The 19,174-nt window shown below is 40.2% G+C and overlaps 1 long non-coding RNA gene across 5 annotated transcripts in view; it reads left to right on the top strand.

Annotated features, from left to right (window-relative positions):
- The window catches only part of LOC138824737 (uncharacterized), a 67,734-nt gene that overhangs the window by 33,310 nt on the left and 15,250 nt on the right, over nt 1–19,174 (top strand). The gene's annotated exons all lie outside the window — the stretch shown is intronic.

The raw sequence follows: 19,174 nt of genomic DNA, 5'->3' as shown, positions 1-19,174 counted from the left end.
CAATATTTTCTTTTTTTTTTTTTTTGGAGGGGGGGTCTGGTCATGGGGCCTGAACTCTGGGCTTGGGCGCTGTCCCTCAGCTCTTCAGCTCAAGGCTAGCGCTCTACCGCTTGAGCCACAGTGCCACTTCCGGCTTTTTTCTTTTTGCTTATGTGGTGCTGAGGAATTGAACCCAGGGCCTCAGGCATGCAAGACAAGCGCTCTACCACTGAGCCAGCTTCCCAGCCCTACAATATTTTCTAACCAAGGCAGTTAACTTACCCCTTCCCAAACCATGAGTCTATGTCTACCTCTCCTATTCTTCATCTCAAACACTGCCTACCTAACATCTTCTACATAGCCCTCGAAGCCCAACACCCAATGCCATTTCTTCCTTGCAGCTTTCCCTGTACCCCAATCTTTACCTCCTTTAACATCTTTACTTCTTCGAGTCTTTTGTTTCTTTAAGTACTGTCTGATTCTGTTGACTGAAGAATGGAACATGGGGAAGATAGGGAGGCTAGTTGGATGGCTAAGTCAATGGGTAGAAAGGAGGTCAGGGAAGCCTTGGGTTTTGATTGGTGTGATGATGGTTAGGCAGAATGTCTAGAGTTCAGGAAAGGCCATGGTCACTGATGTGGATTTGGGTCTTATGCAGAGAAGTAGACACAAAAGTTTGGTAGAGCAGCAGCCTCCAGTGAAAAAGCCAAATGAGAGCACTGGGCCCTGAGTTCAAGCCCCAGTGCATGCATATATGTTCTCAAACATAAAGTGACTAGAGCTCACAAGAAAGAGAACATGCAGGAGACTGAGCAAGGAAAATTTAGCAGCATCCCTATTCAAAGACTAAAAGAGGAACAAGGACCAGTGAAGTAGACTGGAAGAAGTGGACCGCTAGAACAGAAAAGCTTATAGAGAACAATTAGGAGAATTTTTTGTTGTTGTTGTTATTTTCGTTGGTCGTGGAGCTTGAACTCTGGGCCTGGGCGCTGTCCCTCAGCTCTTCAGCTCAAGGACAGAGCCACAGCGCCACTTCCGGTTTTCTGAGTGGTTTATTGGAGGTAGGAATTTCACGGACTTTCCTGCCTGGGCTGGCTTTGAACCGTGACCTTCAGATCTCAGCCGCCTGAGTAGCGAGGATTACAGGCGTGAGAACACTGGCGCTGGCTAGGAGAATTTTTTTTTTAAGAATTGAAGACAAGAGGAAGTCAATAAAGAAAGGAAAGATGACTTTCCTGTCTTCCTTCTCGGCAGGCAACCACCTAGTAACCCTGAGGCTGAGGACATTTCTAATGTTCTACAGCAATGTAAACACCTCAGCTCATAGTTAGTGCAAGTTTAAGGCCACCTTGAGGGAAGAGCAAATGTTGGCTGGAATGAGCCCTCACACACCACACAGGGAACTCTCGAATGGTGTAAGCACACAATGATAGTTCTTGAGACACTTTGAAATTTCTGACAAGAAGAAAAAATTATCATGCAGATATGAAATCCCTCTTTCAGTTCTTTATTCAGGCTGAGTTCTAAGTGCCCATAGGTGAGCACGCGCCCTATCTTTCTCAGACTTACTAATAGGGATAATATGTACAAGATACAGTTACAGGAAGTCAGTGATTCCTAGTAACTCTTCAAAGGTGAGATGCTGCAAGATCAGAGTGAAAAAATATGGAAATAGAGGAAAGAGAAACTGTGGCTCAGTTTAAACATCTGATTGGTGAGTGCTGGGATGTGATTATAGAAGTGAGTCATCTGCTCAGCGAGCCTCTGGAACTCTTTGTAGTAGGCATCCTAATTCCAGCATTTAATTGTTTACCCTTGTAACTGCCCTGAGATAATTGCCTGGAGAAGCATAAAGATGGATGTCAGTGAGAGAAAGACCAAATGGGTCTTTAACCCACAGGTTTCTAGCATGTGTCCAAACAGAAAAGGAAAAGCCTTTATCTCTTATTGACAGCAAAGACACACTTAGAAACACCAAGTCTCAGACAGTGTGGAGCAGGCAAGGAGAGAGACTGCACAACTTTGTGTTCCATTGCCTAGAAAGCCACAGAGCCATGAGAAGAGGAGAAGCCTCAGTGTTCCAATCAGCAGTGACACAGGTGGTAAGAGGTTCAGCGTCACTAATCATCTAGAAAATGCAAATCAGCCCTACATGAAATAACCCTTCACACCCATCAAAAAAATGGAAACAGAAAATAAGTCCTGGCAAAGTCATGGAAACACTGGAGCCCTTGTGCACCACTGGTGGCATTGTCAGGTGGGGCAGCTGCAGTGGAAAGCAGGATGGCATTTCCTCAAGAGATTAATAGATTTGCCACAAGATTCTGCAGCTCTACTTCCATCCATTGACGGCGGGTAGCTAAACAAAACACGCTAGATACAGTGGCGTATTACTCAGAGAAAGGAAAGAGATCTTGACACATGATACAGCACAGAGGAACTCTGTGCACATAATGCTAAGTGCCACAAGCCAGTCACAAGAGAACAAAAATACTGTTAGAGTCTACCTATAGGAGGTACAGGGAGTACTCAAATTCATACAGAGTACATAGAAAGGTAGTTCTACCTGGGGCTAGAGGTTTTTGCATGGAGGGTAGATATTATTTAGTGAGTATAGATTCTGAGTTCTGCAGAGTCAAAAGAATTCTAGAGAAAGTTGAATGCAAATGTTCCTAATGCTGCTTTAAAAAGGCTCCGATGGTAACTTTTACATCATGCATATTTAGTACAATTATATTGTGTGTATTTACTACTTAAAGTATACACTTTTATTATTAAGTAGTTGTACAAGGAAAATATGCCTTTAAAATGATAATGCATCATTCATTCATTCAATAAATACTAAAGACCAGGCATTATTCTGGTGTCGGAAAACACAAGTACAAATTGCATCCAAATTTCCTGTGTGGGATTGACATTCTAGGAGAGGAAGTCAAACAAAATGAAGAAAATTCATTAAGTGGAGAAAATAAAGCAGGATAGCAGAATTTGGGGTCTTCTGGGAAGACTCCCCCTCTTCATTGACATTTGAGCATTGACATTTTATTCCTGACCCTGCAAGGCTTTGCCCATTCTTACTAGCTTGCATTGCACTGTACAGATTTGTCAACTAAATGTGTTAGGCTATTTTTCCATCTTTCCAGATGCCGTATTCTGCCCATCCAGAGGCTGTTTTTCTTCTTTGTGCTTATCTCTGTAAAGCAGGGGAGAAAAACTGGTGTCTTGTCCACACCCATGGCTGAGACCTCTATCACAAAGAACATATTGGCAAGAGATAAGCACACAATGCATTTCCTGTCAGTTTTATGTGGCTAAGTGATGGAGCCTTCAGAAATTAAGAGTCATAGAAAGAAGGAAGCCTATCTACTTAATACTATGTACTTAATACTCTCCTGGAGAGCCATAATTGCAGAAAGGGGTCTGAACTGACAGTAATAAACTAGGAGAGATTTAGTAAGACCTCTTGGCTCGGATTCTTACCAATATCTTTTTTCTTCATTCCTTTCCTCCAGATGGAGGGAGGAGATGAGCAAGATCTTTGCTTCTGTTACCGTCTCAAATGTTAATGTACTATATTTGGGGGGAATATATGTATATGTTCCATCCCCCATCAGTCTTCATAGTACTCAGCATAAAGGAGGGACCGTTGGATTTTTATGAAACATATACTCCAAATGTTCTGAATAGTTCATTTCATATCTATCCATAACAACTCAAATCTTAATTCAATTCTTTCTCACTACAAGGAGAGACTCAGAGAGCAATGCTCTTTTTCCCCCACTTGTTAAACCTGGATTAGGTTTTTGAATAAGAATTTGTTGGTTTGTGCATGTTGCCTAGAATAACTACAGGAGAAAATAGAATTCTCCCCTGACAATGTCTTCATAAATTCAAAACAGGATGTCTAGCTGCATCCATTTCACGTTCTCCTTGTAGCCCTTTCCCCCTCATCTCTTTCTCAGTACCCCACATGTACAATAATAGAAATATTTTCTTATTCTCTGTCATATGACTGCCTTAAATTTCACTGCCTTTAGGAATACATTTATATTCAGAAGCACCGATAGTAAATAATTTCAACAGGATGAAGCTCTTTAATCCTATTTTATATCTAAAAGGCATGCTCAATGCTATCTTCGACCATCTCCTGAGAATCCAATTTCCTTAGGTTATATGCTTGAGACTGAGTGGAAATTTTAAACACCTAGAGTTCAGAGTTAAGTATTGAATTCAAACAAAGCTCAAACAATCCAGTCTGAGACTGATTTGTGTGGCCATAAACAGCAACAAAATCTTCTACTGACTGTTGATATATTAACTGTGATGATGCTTCAGCAAAGCAAGTCTCTCTCCCCTGGCCCTAAGGATTCAGGGGCTGTTTTTCTTACAAAGAATTTTTAGAGGACACAAGGTTTTCCAGTAAAAGCAAACCAAGAATGCTAGCAGATATCCACGTAAATAACAGATATCCAAACAGTAGGATGGATTCTCTCTGAGGAGAAACTCAGAAATTCAATGCCCTGTTACTGAAACATGGTAGGCTGGGATCTTGGTGGTGGCCTACTGAACATAGCTCACAAAGGACACTTTAAGATTCCAGCTTCTAACTTTCCTGGCCAGTGTGTCCACATCAAATGCTTTTTTCCTAAACCATCCTATTGTCTTTGAAACATAAAGGAAAAAAGATAACTGTGATCATTTCTGTAAAGGTATTGAAAGTTTAAAAATGCATTTTGATGCCTCTGGTCTACTAGAAGTTTCTCGCTAAGAATGTATTAAAACATCACTAGGTGGTGGTACTTTCACCACTACAGTACTTCTGGTGAAATTGCACTTTTTCTCCCCTTTTGTTCTCAAGGAGTGTATCTGAGAAATTCACAAGCATGCTACCCGCATCATTCTTTCAGGTTATTAATCGATTGTCATTGATATCTGTTTTTCTTGAAAACTCTCCATGTTCTAATAAGAATGGGTTGAGCAAGATAAGCCCTTCAGAGTGCTCTTCTGTGTGTGTGTTTGTGTGTGTGTGTGTGTGTGTATGTGTGTGTGTACCCACGCATGTGCATGTGAGGGCCCATACATGCGTGCACATATTAGTACTGGGGCTTGAACTCAGGGTCTGAGTGCTCTCCTTGAGCTTTTGTGCTCAAGACTAGTGATCTTGACTAGTGCCCTACCACTTGAACCATGCATTACTTTCAGCTTTTTGATGATCAATTGGAGTATCACAGACTTTTTTACCTGGGCTGGCTTCAAGTATTAATCCTCAGATCCCAGCCTCCTGAGTAGCTAAGATTATAGATATGAGCTACTTGGTCCCACCTTGCAGAGTACTCTTTACAAGAATTATATGTCACAAAAACTAATTTTCGCCGGGCTCTGGTGGTTCACGCCTGTAATCCTAGCTACTCAAGAGGCTGAAATCTGAGGATTGCAGTTCAAAGCCAGCCCAGGCCGGAAAGTCCATGAAACCCTTATCTCCAATAAACCACCAGAAAACTGGAAGTGGCGCTGTAGCTCAAGTGGTAGAGCACTAGCCTGGAGCTGAAGAGCTGAGGGACAGCGCCCAGGCCCAGAGATCAAGCCCCACAACCGACAAAAGAAAAAACAAAAACAAAAAAATTAATTTTCATTCTCACAAGCTGAGCATGAGCATCTAGTCCAAATAATGTGAACGCATCAATGTCAACCTTCTCCAGTCATACACCCCTGAGTCAGCCCATGAGCTGTACAATTTTAGATAAAATAAATATGTTAAGAAAAAGATTAGGAATATAAATCATAAGGCTATAATTTTTTTTCAAACAAGAGTGCTACAATGCTTCCAAGTAGGCAAAATCTATTTCTTAAGAAGTTTCACTGATGTATATGATTAGCAATATAAGAAAAATTGCCACCACCAATCTTATCCTAGACATAGTATGCATTCTATTCGCTATTTCCCTTTGACTAGGGCTTTCTTTAACTGAACATCCCAGTCTTTGACTTCTTTGTTCAAAATTTCCTGTGGAAAGACCTCTGCTGCCCTCTACTGTCACCAGAAACACAAGACAGATTAAAAGAAAACCAGAACCCATGAACAGGAGTGGGCTGGAACCTCTCCTCATAGGAAGGCCACACATCCCTTCCTGGAAGACCCTGGGGCCTCTACATGCTGCTCATTCAGTCTGACTGAAAGACACAGGGCCAATGTGAGAAGAGCTAAGGCAGATTTGGAATGCCAAAGCCAGAAGATGAAAACGTCCCTCGGGTGGATGATTTTTAAAAAGAAAAAAAAATGGACATATCCAAAAGTTTGGTTACTTGAAAACACTAAACCCGATTCGCTTCATCTCTTCACTAACTACCTGTGTAATGTACCTCTTTAACTGCTCGTAAAGAAAAACAAAAAACTGTCCGTGTAAGAACAGAGGGGGTGATGGATTTATCTACGTAGAGTGAGCAGAGGGTCTCTAAAGAGGTCAAGGAAGAAAGGGAGAAATAACCAATGGGTAAAGAATTCCAGGTAAAGAATGTTCCATACAGATGGAAAGCAACTAAGGAGGCCCAGGATTATGAACAGACTGGGGATGGTGAGCGAGTCAGAAATACTCACTGGAATGATTGGGACAATAGAATAATTTTGGAGAGGGTAAGAAAGGCAAGATTAGGCCCAGTGATAAGTAATGTGAGCCACGTGTGTGATTTAAGATTTTCTAAAGTAAAATATGAGAAACTAATTTTAATGCATTTTGTTTAACCCACTATGTCCCACATGGTATGGATCACGTAAGTAATCAATATAAGAACTGCTAGTGAGGTATTGGACTTTTTCTGCACTGAACTTTTCAAACTTGATGGGTCTTTGATCCTTCTGGCACATCTTCATTTGAACTCACCACTCAGCAAAGGCTCAATAGGCAAATGTAGCAGCAGCTACCTTTAAAAATACACACACACACACACACACACACACACACACACACACACACACACACACACACACACACAGTTGGGGAGCTGGGGAGGGAAGGGATGGTAAGGGAAAAACAAAGGTGGGGTAACAATGCTCGATAGGAAATGTAGTCATTACCTTACTCATGTAAGTACAGTATCTTCACAATAAAAAAGAATAAAAAGTATAATGAAAATAACAAAAAACACAGAATTATGATAGATACATTTGAATGTTTAAATTCTTTATGAGTTTAAGTCAACTTTATGACATGCACTTTGGAAGTCATTCTTAGTGGTAAGCACAAAATTATTTCAGTAGAATTCAGCCAAGAGTAAATTAAGCAAGCTGAGCCCCTGTGCAGCCCAGCTTGTGTGGAATAAAATCACCCGTGATCTTGAAAGGCCTGAATGGAAGTAAATTCTACCTGGAACTCAGTAGAAGTCATAGAAGTCATTTATGGATTACTGAGGAGAGAAGCAGAGCGAAATGTGATGGAATCAAGTACTTCTAATACTTATACCCTCCTCCTCCTCCTTCTCCTCCTCCTCCTCCTCCTCCTCCTCCTCCTCCTCCTCCTCCTCTTCCTCCTCTTCCTCCTCTTTTCCCCCTTTATTTCTTCTCTCCTTTCTCCCTTCCCTGCTTTTGCCAACCCTAGTGTATTACAATTGTACAATGCAGAGGTTAGGTGCTTCTGTGCTGGATCTTGGCTTCTGATTTTTCTTCTATAGTACATTGGATAATTCATTCTGTGCATCCGTTTTCTCATTTGCAACATAAGGTGGTGGCAATAACTATGACAATGTCAAGTAAGGAGTATTCAATGATAGCTCTTCCTTTGGGACATCTCTTTTTTTTATTAATTTTAATTTTAATTTTTTGTGAACATATTGTGGGACATCTCTTACCTGTTCTCCATTCTGCTTTTAACTCAGTCGTCATTTGGAGATGAAAGGTTTCACTGCGCCACTGCTCTACAGTCACACAACCTGTCCCTTTTGCTTCAGTCCTTGATTATTTTTTTAGCTATGGTTGCAGGAGACATTCTCACAAGTTCTCACACCAGAACTGCCAAGTGCTTCATCTAACACACCATCTTAGGCCTAGGGGAAAGAGAAACACAAGATAAAGATTTGCCCTTTTTCCCCTAGGCAGGCAGCTCTGAAAGGTGTTTCCTGAGGCTCTGGAAGGATCCAGAAAGATCCAGCAGCATTAAGCCTACAGACAAGGCTAACACCTTGTATAAACTTTACTTCCTTCCAGTCCCCCTTCTGATGGCCTGTGCCTCTGCTTTCTGGGATCATTTTCCCAAACAAAAGACACAGAGTTGATCCTTCAGCTCAGGCTCCACTTACAAGGGAGCCAGGACAAGACAATTACCTTTTATTTTCCTAGCTGAGTTTCTGAAAATGCTAATAGAGTTATTCATAGAATATGTCCATTTCCAGGACGGTCTTTCCTCTCCCTTATCCTTATGACTTTGATCCCCTTTTCTCTGGGATCTCCAGTCTTGCTCTTTTTCTTTCTCCAGTGGTATGTGGGTGGCTGCCCTGAACTCTCAGTGCCCTGAACTCTCTGTCACACTGGAAGTGCTGTCTCCTGCAGGATCTTCCCAGTTTCCTGAAGAAGGACTCTGAGCTTAACGTCTCCCCACTGAGTTCTCATTCACTCCTCTGCCCAGGGTGGTCTGACATCATTCTCCATTGCTCTGTAAAATGACAGCTCTAGTCCACGTACAGAGGTAAACCTGCTAGGCTGGGGACAGGATGGGTTAGCTAATGATCTGGAATCTGGCCTCCAGAATTCTGTGCATGACTGGAATAAATTTGATGATATTCATTCACATGTAATGAGCACTTACATCATGTTAGAGATGCTACTAACTGCTGTTGATTCATCTGAGTTAGCTGTCAGCTAGGAATTATTATTCTCACCTTGTTGGGAAAATAGCTTCAAAGAGGTTAACTTACCTGGAAATGTGGGAGTCCACTTAGAGGACAAAGCCAGGACTTAAATCTCGGTCTTATTTACAAATCACTAAAATTGAGGCAACATGCTTGACTCCGGTGCTAACTCTGTACCCCTTCCACGCTGTAAGACACAGCTTTTCTTCTTTTAAGCCCACTTTATAGCAACAGAAAATTACAGTGGAGGGCATGGAAAGCGACTGTTCATGAAATAAAGTCGCTCACTTTACAATGATGAAAATATTCTACAATTGAATATAGGGAAACTTGGCACAACTCTATGAATACATATAAAGCAGGGAATTCGATTCTTTCAGTGGGAAAACAGGATGGCCTGGGAATAAAAATCCCATGAGAGCTGTTTTGCTCTCCCCAACTATAACACCTGTGCAGGAAGCCCCTACCCACTGTTAACCAACTCCACAGCCAGTAATTGTTCAAAAAGTGGTGCTTAGTTTTTACTTGTATGTACCTGTGGGGTGCAGGATTTGGGATTTTCCGTGGTGGTCCTTTTCAGGTCACTGCCCATAGGCATAAGGTCCCTGAGACCTGTTGGCTAGCAAGCCAGCAGGCAAGCAGCTCAGGATGCAGCCCCATGCCTCTGTTCCTTTAAAAGGGAAAGCAGAGTGTACCCCCAAAGCGGCCTACCTTTCATGAGCTAATAGTATTAACTAGGGGACCATATCCAGATGTCCCTAATGACCACAAGAGCTCTTGGTACAAACTCCCAAAAACCAAGCAAAGGGAAGTGCAGGGGGTAGTGTTTGCCTGTGTAGCAGATAGTGGCTGTTAGGAAGGCAGGTGCTATGGAGGGAGGATGACTTTTGCATTAACACATGTGGATTCACATGAACCCCCCCCCCTCAGTAAGAGACAAGCATCAAGTTGGGGGAGGGGAGGCAGCCAGCTTGGACAAGCCATTCCCTACTGCTTCTCATGGGCCTATTCCTTTGGTATATTGATGACTTTCTTGCTATACACTAGACCTGAGCTGAATTACCAGTTTCCTACCTGCAACCGACCTTATTCATTGGTGTGAGTACTAAGGAGTACACCTCCCTGGCCTAAACCACTCCATCCCCAACCGTTTCCCATTTCACCCACACAACTAAAACTACACTGCCGCTTGATCCACACAACTCCAGCCAGCCCTTTTTGCTCTCATTGTTTTTCACATAGAGGCTCACATTCATTCCCTGCCCAGCAGCCTGAACTCTGGATCTTCTTATTTACACCTGGACCATGATCCTCCTACTAATACTTCCCACATAGCTGAGGTGACAGGCTCATGCAGGCATGCCCAGCTTTCCTTGGTTGTGTTAGGGTCATCTGAAGTTTTTACCCAGGCTGGCCTGGTGTGACCTCACCCCACTGTACAAGCTCACCAAAGAGGTTTCCTCCTTTCTTATCTACTTAGAAGGAGGAAGCCTCTCTGAAATAGGAAAGAATGCCTTACTAATGTACGTGATAAAGAAGCAGAGGAAGAGATAAAAGAAATACCTGAGAGGGAGAAGAGCTGGATCCTGGGGAGGGAGGTTGAGGTGGGGAGGATGGTGAAGGCCAAGGGTCTGTGGAGGAAATGAACAAGGGAAGGGAAGTTGTAGAATTGCAGAAACTTCCTATGTTCCTGAGCTTTGAAAGAAGCAAGCAGAGATTTGAAACTCTCCATGGGTCCTTGAGTTGTGCACCTGACATATCTTTACCCTGGAACTCCACCAGACAGGTGTGCCAAAGATCACGTGCTCTTTAGATTCTCCCTGGGTATTTCCCTTACATGTTTTAAAAAGCAGTTACTGTGCATTTAGATGCTACACAGACTATTGTAGAATCCAGGAGTGAGTGCAAATGTGTGACATTCCACAAGGATGTTCCACCTTTCCCAAAAGGAAGCAGAAGTTGGTTGTCAGGCAAGCATCTGACTTTCTAAATAAGAAAGCTGGGATAAAACTAGAAGCCACGTGCTTTATCCAGTGCTCACAGAGTTGATAAAACTGGAAGATGGAGGTGAGAGGCATAGAAAGAGGTATTTTCTTGGAGAAAAGTTTGAGACTTTTTATTACAAAAGGAATCCCAAAAGTCCTTCTGTTCCACTTTCTGTTCATTTGAACACAAATCCTTGACCTAATTCTTAGCTGTGGTAATGTTAATTAATAGTTTTTTTTAATTTTTTAAGGAAAATTCCACCTTTTCCCACAGCATTGTTACCTAGATTGGCTTTTAGGGTGTGTGTGTGTGTGTGTGTGTGTGTGTGTGTGTGTGTGTGTGTGTGTGTGTGTGTGTGTGTGTGTGTGTGTGTGTGTGTGTGTGTGTGTGTGTGTGTGTGTGTGTGTGTGTGTGTGTGTGTGTGTGTGTGTGTGTGTGTGTGTGTGTGTGTGTTGCAAACTTAGTTTCATTATGATTTGTTCATACAGGTGTATCATGTACTTTGGTTATACTCACCTCTCCTATTACCCTCAGTTGCCTCCCTTATCCCTTTTGTTTTTCCTAATGGTCCGCCTCTGCTTTCATGATCCTTTTCTCCCCCTAGATTCCACATATGAGAGACAATGTGCTGTACTTGTCTTTCTGATTCCAGCTTATTTAACTTAACATGCTGATCTCCAGTTCCATTCATGTTCCTACCGACAACCATGATTTTATTCTTATTTATGCTGCAGAATACACTGTACATATACCACATTGTCTTCATCCATCTATTGATAGGCACTTAGGCTATTTCCATGACTTTGCCATCGTGAATAGAGCTGCTATAACCCTGCTGGTGTCTCTGTTCAATATTGCCTCACACTCCTTCAGATATATGCCCAGGAATGGCATAGCAAGGTATTACAGTAGTTTTGTTTTTAGTTTTTTGAAGAGTCTCTGTACTGATTTCCATAATGCTTCAGTTATTTCTTTTCTTGATGGCATCCGGGCTTGAACTCAAGGCCTGAGGTTTGCTCAGTTTCATTGTTTAGTGCTATACCAGCCAGGCTTTTTGCTGGTTACTTTGGTGATGGAGTCTCATGGATTTTTCTGCCAGCCTAACCTTGAACCATGATCCTCCAGATCTCAGCCTTCTGAGTAGCTAGGAATACTGGTGATTCATACCAGTTTGTTTGTTTGATGATTGCCATTCTGACTGGAATGAGATGGAATCTTTGTGTCGTTTTCATTTGCGTTTCTCTGATGGCTAAGGGTGTTGAACATTTCTTTATGTATTTGTTGGTCATTTGTACTTTTGAGCTTTCCAATTTATTTACTTGTTTATTCACTGGGTTATTTTTTCTTTTGGTATTTACTTTTTTGAGTTCTTTATATATTCTAGATATTAATCTGTCCAAAGGATAGCTGGCAAATATTTTCTCTCATTCTGTAGTAAGACTTCACTCTGGCAATTGCTTCCTCTTTGGTTCAGGAGCCTTTTAATTTACTTCAATCTTATTAGTTCTTGGTCTTATTTCCTGAGCTTACTGGAGTCCTATTTAGAAAGTCCTTGCCTATGCATATATCTTGAAGAGTTTCACTTGTTTTCCTTCTATTAGACTCAAAGTTTTGTGTCTTAGTCTTTAAGTTGATTTTTACACAAGTAAGAGAAACAAGTCTTGTTTCACTCTTCTATATGTAGATATCCAGTGTTTCCTGCACTAGTTGTTGAAGAAAATATCCTTTCCCCAACACTATATTTTTATTATGTGTTTGTTATGTAACAATATGTAATTATTGTATTTAAAAGGGGAGGAGGAAAATGTGTGCCTACCAAGTCTCTATATGAGAAGCTGTAATTGTCCTCATCTTGTACATATGCAATTTGGGTTTCAGAAAACATATGCAAGGTCAAATACCTAGGAAGTGACCTAGCTCAGGTTCAAACCATTCCCTCTGTTTTCAGAGTCTCTTTCTTCCAACGGCCGATGTCTCTTTTATTTTGAAGCAAGATGTGCACCCTAGCCCAGGGTTATTTAGTTCTCCAAGGCACTACTTGAAAATACCTCCTTTGTCTGCTATACATTTTGTGTTATAATCAAGAAGTGCTGTCTCTTTAAACGTAATCATTCCAGTTCCTTTTGCACTATAATTTTCTAATACTCAGCTTCACAATGGTACTGAGTTTTTCTGTGTTCTTCCCTATGTACCACAAAGACAGGCCTGATAAAAATGCCCACCTGATAGCATCTCCCAGTCCCCCTTCCTTTGGTATTTGAAGATACACCAAGTGAACACATGACTTTCTTCTCTCTAGTTGGTTTGCTGTGTTAATCAACTGACCTCAGAATAATTGAGTATGAATGAACTAAAACATTCTGTTCCATCATTCCTTGTTTTTACCAGAAAGAAACACAAAAAGGAAAAGAAAGGGAAAGAAAGGGAAAAGGCCTGATTTGACCTTTGGTAGCCACTTTCCTAAGAAGGCCTATTGATGTACAAGTTCCACAGTTAAACAGGAGCTAACTCTGCTAATAAAAATGGTGACTATGTGTGTGTGTGTGTGTGTGTGTGTGTGTGTGAGAGAGAGAGAGAGAGAGAGAGAGAGAGAGAGAGAGAGAGAGAGAGAGAGAGAGAAATTATCTACCAGCAATTCACCTGCAGTTAACAAGCTCAGATTCCTTCCATAGATGATATAAGTATTCAATGATGAAATTAAAACACCCCCCCCCCAACAAAATTTAAAAGAAGATGAAGGAAGTAGAAAAATCTTGAAGAGGACAAAGAAGGAATATATCAGTCATTTCCCTGTCATGTGACACTTCTTCCAAATGCCCTGAAAACCAAAGATGAAATAAAAATTTCTATATAAGACAGGAATACAAAGGGGGCTGACCTTCAATCAAATGTCAGTTTGTAGTTTTGACAAGGAAATTTGCATGAAAAAAATCTACTGGACACCAGGGGCATGAAATGTTAGGTTCCAGCCCCACAGAGGAAGCCAGAGGTCAAACTGCTTCAACAGACGGGTGGATGAAAGCTGGATCCCTTCCGCTGTGCATGCAAGGAGCTTTCTCCAGCTGCAGAGGGTCTGAAGAACACACAAGCTTTTGTTCCAAGCTGCAACACATAGGGCTCTGCATCATTACAGACCTGAGTTGGGGCCATTTTATACATTTTAGGGACTGAGATGAAGAAAAACAAATTGGTATCATAAACATCTTAAAGTATCTAGTAGTTTTCTCATAGCCATTGTGGGAGAACTGGTTATAAAACTATCAACTGATTCCCTATAGGTTTCATTCTACTGAATGAATGGATGGATGGATGGATGGATGGATGGATGGATGAATGAATGAATTCTGAAGGCTCATAGCTGTCTTTGAAGTGTTAATGAAAAAGGATTTGTGTATTATATAACATTTCAAGTGAACGTGAGAACACTTATTTGAGGAATAGTATAAAACTATAATTTCTCCTCTCATTCAGAGGGTTTGTCTTACAGCTGATAATAAACCATCTATAAAAAGATCCTTGGCATGAAGCCCAAAGTGCTGATTTGGAATAGTTCAAATGATACAGTATAATTCTCTCCTTCATTGTTTTTCTACTGAATTAAAGTACAGGCCTAAAGACTGCTTCAAGCACATGGGAGGCGCTAGATACAGATAGAATGAAATTATAAACAGCATTGATAGCTCTCTGGGAAAGATGAGGGAACAAAGAACAATCTACTTTTTCCTTTAAGAGAAATCTGTACTAGATGAGACTCATTTTTATCTGGGAAGCCCATACAAGAATATGGTCAAGTACATAGGATTTAAAACCTCATAGCTAAGTGTAATTCCCAGATAAACTTGCTGACATGGCCACCTCTGAATAATTAATATATCAATGCCTTTTTTTCTTTTTCTTTTTTCTCTTTTGAAGTACTCAGGGCATTATGTTTACTAGACAAGCCTTCTACCACTTGAGCCATGGCCCCAGCCCTTTTTTTAACCTCAGGGGTAGGGAGGGGAGGCTCAAACTCTGATCCTCTTTCCTATGTCTCTCATGGAGCTAGAATCAAAGTGTGTACCACCAGACCCAGCTTGTTCATTTCTGGGCTGACCTCAAACCATCAGCTCTCAAATCTCTTGAGTAGCTGGGATGACAGATGTGTACCACTATGCCTAGCAAAACCCCAATTCCTATCTCTTTAGAGTCAATAATATGGCATCTACCAGGCAAGATAGCATACATGAAGAACTTGAATGTCGGAAGTATTTGATAAATGTCAGCTCGTTTTCCAGTGTTGTGGATGAATCCATACAAATTCTCCACAAAACTCCATCCTTAAATGATCACCATCTGTATCCTGTGTTTAAATATTTGCATTGATTTCTGTGTTTTCCACCAGCCTTAACACAGCGGAACCTCTTGCCTAGAATTGTTTATTTACCATAGTATTGATGTCAGCAAGTAGAAATGCTGTACCCATTACAACTTCATGTCCTACAAGTTGACTTCTCTCTGAGAAGACTGATCCTTATGCCATTCATCCTAAAAGGGGGCTTTGCTTTCTCAAGGTCAAAATACTCATTTCTAATCATCAAGATCTGGAAACACTAGTTCCAAACTGTTGGTTTTGTTCTACCACAAACTTTCATATGCAAAGCAGAGCTCTTTTCCTTTCATATTCTCTCCAAAAGACCTAAGGCACCTTAAAAGAATCCTTCAATGTGTGATAACTAGTTTCTTCAAATAGCCTTAGGCTTTTTTTTGCTTCTCTGTGTGCACTAAATCTAAGAAGTCAGAAAGGAAAAAAGCAGAGAAATGGAATCTGAAATTAGAGTTCGAAATCCAGGCCCTGCGGCACTAAGTAAAATATTTATTTCACTTATTTATCCTTGGAAACTTGTTAACATGGTGTTTTGAAAGTAAGCCATCGGTGCTCAAGATGGCTGACAAAGACTGAACATCTGGCAGCAGAGATGTAAGGATGATGCTTGGATGTGCATTGGGGATTTCAAGCCACAAGTGAATAAAGAAAAAACAATCTTGCTATCTGTTCTACTTCTAATGATCTTACCTTTCATTAATAGGCTTTTATTGTGTGTTGAAAATTGGCAAAAAGAACACTTCTTATAAATGCCATAATAATCCTTAAAGTCATTATGTCATTGATGAACATTGACACAACCAAAACTGATTGTCCATGGAAAATCCATGCATGCACCCTTATCTGCAGTGTCTAATTATTCTGATCTCAGATATTGCCTTCTTTAGAATTTTAGCTCTATAGGCTGGGAAGGTGGTTCCGTGGTAGAGTGCTTGCCTCTCATGCATGAGGCCCTGGGTTCAATTCCTCAGCACCACATAAGCAGAAAAAAGAAAAAGCCAGAAGTGGCACCGTGGCTCAAGTGGTAGAGCACTAGCCTTGAGCTGAAGAGCTGAGGGACAGCGCCCAGGCCCAGAGTTCAGGCCTCACGACTGACCCCCCAAAAAACAAACAGAATATTAGCTCTAGAAAATAAATCTGGACCAGTCATTCTAAACAAAGTAGAAATACTCCAGTATCTTACACTGTGAGAGAAATAGGAGGAAAGCAAATTACATTCCATGGTTAATTTGGCCTGACATGACTGGAAAAAAGTATTTTTACAAACAGCCCTATTGAGACATAGTCCACATACCCAAACGTTCACTGTTGCAAACATCACCACAATCTAAGTCCAGAATATTTTCTTTACCTCAAAAAGACCATTGTTTTCAAGTAGCTGAATGCTAGTGGCCCACCTGGAATTCTAGTTACTCAGAAGGCTGAGATCTGAGGATAGAGGTTTGAAGCCAGCCTGGGTACGAGTCTATAAGATTTTATCACCAATTTACCAGCAAAAACCTGAAAGAGGAGCTGTGGCTAAAGTGGTAGAGCTCCAGCTTTGAGCAGAAAAAACTAAAGGACAGGCCTAGACCCTAAGTTCAAGAACCAGTACCAGCACATATGCATTAAAAAAAAAAAAAAAAAAGACTCATTTCCAAAATAGTTGTAGCCATTCTAGGCTACTTGCATTTTCCCATGTACTTTAAGATTACCTTGTCCATTTCTGCAAAAGTAGCACCTGGGATTTGGATTTTTATGTTGATTATGTTGAATATGTTTATGAGTTTGGGGATTATTGCCATCTTAACAATATTCTGTCTACTGATCCATGAGCATAGGACACATTTCCATGGTTTTGTTTTATTGGTTGGTATTGGAGGTTGACCTATGGACGCCAAACTTGCTACGCAGACATACTCTACTACTTGAGCTACACCTCTGTACTTACTTTTGAGATAGTCTTACCCTTTCTCCAGGCCAGCCTGGATTGCAATCTTCTCCCCACCATACCCCTCCACCCCCAGCCTCTTGGCCCAGTTCCATACCTTTCAAGTACCCCTTTCCTGGTGTTTATTTTGTTAGCTTTAGATTTAGCCTTTTAAGGAATTACATTGATGAGTTCGCCACTGAATCTACCCTATTTCTGTTCATGTATTTGTGTACACTTGCATACCTCCCAAAGTATTTCCCTGTATATTTATAAACAAACTCTAGCTTCCACAGATGAGAGGAAACCCATAACCTTTGTCTCTCTGCATGACTTACTTCACCTAACATAATTTTTCCACGTCCTTCCTTTTCTCTGCAAATGATGCAATGTCATTCTTTCCAATGGGTGAGTAAAATTCCATTGTGTATATAGACCACATCCGGTGATGAGCATCTGGGCTTATTTCATACTTAGGCTACGCTGAACACCTTATGATTTTCTATATAAATGATAAATGTGATATGTAAACAGAGATGCTTTTACTTTGTGTGGCTTTTTATTTTCTCATCTAATTGCCATGATAGAACTTTGGCACCGTGTTAAATAAAGGTGTCAAAAATAATAGCCTTATGCTAGAGTAAAAAATTGTGCATTTTAGCAGTATATAAAGTTTTCTTAGATAGCATTGACTATTTGGAGCAAATTCCTTTCTATTTCCGGTTTGTAGACTGTTTTATGATAAAAGACTATCTGATTTTGTTAAAGGCTTTTCTTAGTCTGTTGAAATTATCAATCATATTCATGCTTATTCAAATCACTATAGGGTTAATTAATAATGTTAATTTTTATGTTAACTCAACTTTCTACCTATCTTAAAAGATTATTATTATTAGCTGTTATCTATTCTGATTTTGGTTTGCTTAGCACTTTGTTGAGGATTTCTGCATTTGTAATCATAATGGACATTGGTCTTGATTTTCTTTTCTTGTCATGTCTTTATCTGGGTTTGGTATCAGTCAGGGTAATTCTGACTTATATAGAATGAGTAAGTAAGTGTTCCCTCTCTTTCTTCTGTTTTTGATACAGTTTTTGAAATACTGGTAATAACTCTTCCTTGAACATTTGGTAGATTTCTCTGATAAAGCTATGTGACCTGGGAATGAGTGACTGAGAGAGACAGACAGACAGACAGATAGACAGACAGAGACAGAGAGAATAGTAGTAGTAGTAGTAGTAGTAGTAGTAGTAGTAGTTTTAAAATAACTACTTTATTCCCTTTGTTTGTTAAAAGTCTATAAATTATTCTTGTGTCATTTTCAATAGTTTGTGTCTCTAAGAATTTATTTCCTCTAGGTTATTGGTATTATTCCCTAACAATTCCTTTTATTTCTGTAAAAGTGGTGGTGATGTCCTCTCATGTATTCGTAACTTAACAATTCTAGTCTTCTCTCTTCCTCCCTTCCCCCACTTGGTCAGTTTAACTAAAGGCTTATCATTTTTTATTTGTTTTCCTAAGAACCAACCTTTGATTTTGTTGATTTTTCTCTCCTGTTTTCCTATTCCCTATCATTTCAGACTGATTTTCATTCTAATCTTTATTGACTTGCCTCCTTCTGGTTGTTTCTGGTTTAGTTTGCTCTTCTTTATCTAACTTTTTGATTTTTAGAACACAAGATTAAGTTAATGATATAAACAATTTCTCCTTTTGAATTTAAACATGTATGCATTTACAGCTGTAAATGGTCTTCTAGGCATTCTTAATTGTATGCCATAAATTTTGCCACATTGGATTTTCATTTTCATTCTTCTCAATTCTTTGAATCAATGACTATTTAAGAGTGCTATTTAATTTTTACTTATTTATGAATATTTTACATATTTATGAATTTCCAAACTTCTCTTCTGATACTAATTTCTAAATTTATTTCATTGTGGTTAGGAAATATATATCATAAACCCTCTTTAAAATATTAGGGTTTGTTTTATGGACTATACTATGATCAATTTGGGGAAAATATTTTGTGTGTATTTGAAGAGTCTGTGCTCTGTTTTTCTGGATGAAGCATTCTAGAGATGTCTAGTTTTAATTTGACTTA

The sequence above is a fragment of the Dipodomys merriami genome, unplaced genomic scaffold (assembly GCF_024711535.1).
Source record: "Dipodomys merriami isolate MVZ:Mamm:240054 unplaced genomic scaffold, mDipMer1.0.p SCAF_13, whole genome shotgun sequence".
Lineage (NCBI taxonomy): Eukaryota > Metazoa > Chordata > Mammalia > Rodentia > Heteromyidae > Dipodomys > Dipodomys merriami.
Note: the sequence above shows the minus strand (reverse complement) of the source record. Positions and strands in the feature narration are given on the sequence as shown.